General features: G+C 41.0%; 1 protein-coding gene across 1 annotated transcript in view; it reads left to right on the forward strand.

Annotated features, from left to right (window-relative positions):
* Window positions 1-3,779, forward strand: part of PLSCR4 (phospholipid scramblase 4) — a 112,160-nt gene that overhangs the window by 66,037 nt on the left and 42,344 nt on the right. The window lies entirely within an intron of this gene.

Consider the following 3,779-nt stretch of genomic DNA (forward strand, 5'->3'; position numbering starts at 1 on the left):
TGCAACCAAAGATGGAGAAGCTTTATACAGTTAGCAAAAACAAGACAGGGAGCTGACTGTGGCTCATATCATGAGCTCCTTCTTACAAAATTCAAGCTTAAATTGAAGAAAGCAGGGAAAACCAGTAGGCCATTCAGCTATGACATAAATCAAATCCCTTATGATTATACAACGAAAGTGATGAATAGATTCAAGGGCTTAGATCTGGTAGACAGAGTGCCTAAAGAACTATGGAGGCAGGTTTGTAACACTGTACAGAGATAGTGACCAAAACCATTCCAAAGAAAAAGAAATGCAAGTAGGCAACCTCAGTAGTTTTCTGAGGAGGTTTGACAAATAGCTGAGGAAAGAACAAAAGCAAAAGTCAGGAGGAAAAGGGAAAGATATGTTGAATACAAGAATGCAAGGAATACTAAAGGAAATTCCCCAGCTTGAAGGGAAGTAAAAACAGACAAAACTCCTTATCTATAAGAAAAAAATGAAGAGCACATTATTACATATTTGTGAATAAATGTGAAAACTATTTTTCACCTGTTAATAATTATAAATGACAACTGACTGCCTTAGAAAAACATAACATTAAATTCCATAGTTTATAATTTGTGTGCATGTAAAACACTATAGCAATGACATACAGGACTGAGGCACTGAAAAGTGCTTTGCAAATTTCTTAATTTTATGTAAATTTTAAGTCTAAGCAGACTGTGGTAATGTAATAAAAAACAGTAAAAAGAATAATACAAAGAGATGTAGCTAAGGAGCACTGAAAGTAGGATTTAGGACTACACTAAAGCCTTTGACTGTGTGAATCACAATAAACTGTGGAAAATTCTTAAAGAGATGGGAATACCACACCACTTTACCTCCCTCCTGAGAAATCTGTATGCAGGTCAAGAAGCAACAGTTAGAACCAGACATGGAACAATGGACTGGTTCCAAATTGGGAAAGGAGTATGGCAAGGCTGTATATGGTCACCTTGCTTATTTAATTCATATGCAGTGTACATGATGTGAAATGCCAGGCTGGATGAAACACAACCTGGAATCAAGATTGCCAGGAAAAATATCTATAACCTCAGATATGCAGATGACACCACCCTATGGTTGAAAGTGAAGAGGAACTAAAGAGCCTCTTGATGAGGGTTAAAGAGGAGAATGAAAAAGCTGGCTTAAAACTCAACATTCAAAAAACTAAGATCATGGCATCCAGTCCCATCACTTCATGGCAAACAGATGCAGAAATAATGGAAACAGTGAGAGACTTTATTTTCTTGGGCTCCAAAATCACTGCAGATGGTGATTGCAGCCATGAAATTAAAAGATTCTTGCTCCTTGGAAGAAAAACTATGATCAACCTGGACAGCATATTAAAAAGCAGATACCTTACTTTACTGACAAAGGTGCATCTAGTCAAAACTATGGATTTTCCAGTAGTCATGTATGGATGTGAGAGTTGGACCATAAAGAAAGCTGAGCACAGAATTATTGATGCTTTTGAACTGTGGTGTTAGAAAAGATTCTTGAGAGTCCTTTGGACTGCAGAGATCAAACCAGTCAATCCTGAAGGAAATCAGTCCTGTATATTCTTTGGAAGGACTGATGCTGAAGCTAAAGCTTCAATACTTTGGCCACCTGGTGCGAATAACTGACTTATTTGAAAAGACCCTGATACTGGGAAAGATCTGAAGGCAGGAGGAGAAGGGGACAACAAAAGATGAGATAGATGGTTGGATGGCATCACCGACTTGATGGACGTGAGGTTGAGCAAGCTCTGGGGGTTAGTAATGGACAGCAAAGCCTGGTGTGCTGCAGTTCATGGGGTTACAAGGAATAGAAAACGACTGAGCGACTGAACTGAAAGTACGATTACTACAAAAAAATAAGAGAATTTTTCATCCCCTGAAGGATTGGAGTTGGATCAGCACTAGATCAGGAATTTCAGAAAGACATAGGTTTCATCATTACTTTTCCTCTCAAAACTTGGGATTTGGGGCATATGCCTTACTTTCAATTGTTTCTTTATTCCTCCCCAAAGCAGTATGTTCCATGAGACACGTTTCACTCTTTAATTACTGGGGCTCGTTCATGTGACCATCATGGATGTTTGCATTAATAAATTCCATTTCTGAATCACTCTCATGAATTCAAAACAAAACTAACAGGTAGTATTAAATTTAGCTGTAGTTTTTGGCACCACTCTGTTTTATGCTTTCAATCTAACATTATTTCAGTATGTGGCTAATGTCCCATGTAATTACTACTGAGAGATACAATATGAATTTTAAAAATCTATTTCACACGCATGATTGCAACTAGCATACATAAAAGAAAAATGGAAAATTCCAGTACTCCACTCCCATATGCTTTCCCCTAACTAAACTTCTCCCATAGTGGGGGCACTGCCAAGCTCTCTTTAGAATTTAATCTAACTTACTTTTGTCCAGTTCTGTTTCTTTACAGTGTTAGGGACCCCCAGTTCCTGTCAGTGGGTTGTTTTCCTCCCCGTGGACCACAGATCTGAACCACTGTAGTTTGAAAACAATATTTGTGCCTAACAACAGTTAGAACTGGACATGGAACAACAGACGGGTTCCAAATAGGAAAAGGAGTACGTCAAGGCTGTATATTGTCACCCTGCTTATTATTATATACAGAGTACATCATGAGAAACGCTGAGCTGGAAGAAGCACAAGCTGGAATCAAGATTGCCGGGGGAAATATCAATACCCTCAGATATGCAGATGACACCACCCTTATGTCAGAAAGTGAAGAGGAATTAAAAGCCTCTTGATGAAAGTGAAAGAGGAGAGTGAAAAAGTTGGCTTAAAGCTCAACATTCAGAAAACGAAGATCATGGCATCTGGTCCCCTCACTTCATGGGAAATAGATGGGGAAACAGTGGAAACAGTGTCAGACTTTATTTTTGGGGGCTCCAAAATCACTGCAGATGGTGACTGCAGCCATGAAATTAAAAGACGCTTACTCCTTGGAAGGAAAGTTACGACCAACCTAGATAGCATATTGAAAATCAGATATTACTTTGCAAACAAAGGTCCGTCTAGTCAAGGCTATGGTTTTTCCTGTGGTCATGTATGGATGTGAGAGTTGGACTGTGAAGAAGGCTGAGCGCCGAAGAATTGATGCTTTTGAACTTGGTGTTGGAGAAGACTCTTGAGAGTCCCTTCGACTTCAGGAAGATCCAACCAGTCCATTCTGAAGGAGATCAGCCCTGGAATTTCTCTGGAGGGAATGATGCTGAAGCTGAAACTCCAGTACTTTGGCCACCTCATGCGAAGAGTTGACTCATTGGAAAAGACTCTGATGCTGGGAGGGATTAGGGGCAGGAGGAGAAGGGGACGACAGAGGATGAGATGGCTGGATGGCATCACTGACTCGATGAACGTGAGTCTGAGTGAACTCCGGGAGTTGGTGATGGACAGGGAGGCCTGGTGTGCTGCGATTCGTGGGGTCGCAAAGAGTCGGACACGACTGAGCCACTGAACTGAACTGAACTGAACAACAGTAATTAACAAATGCCATTTTTCTCTCAGAAAACATAGGCAACTCAGCTCCTCCATCTCTCTCTCCTGGCACCGCTTGCTTCCTCCCTCCAACATCAAACTGGCCTCCTCCAACCCTGTGGAAAGGAAAACAAATGCCTGGGCCCCGCGCCCCAGTGTTTTCCAGCCAGCACTGCATCGCCAAAGCCAAGTCTCCAAGCTAAAGGGCTGGGGGGTGGGACAGATGCAAATTAACAGGGTTCTTACGAAAGACTGTTT

The sequence above is a fragment of the Bison bison genome, unplaced genomic scaffold, assembly GCF_000754665.1.
Source record: "Bison bison bison isolate TAMUID 2011002044 unplaced genomic scaffold, Bison_UMD1.0 scf7180017864384, whole genome shotgun sequence".
NCBI classification, from domain to species: Eukaryota; Metazoa; Chordata; class Mammalia; order Artiodactyla; family Bovidae; genus Bison; species Bison bison.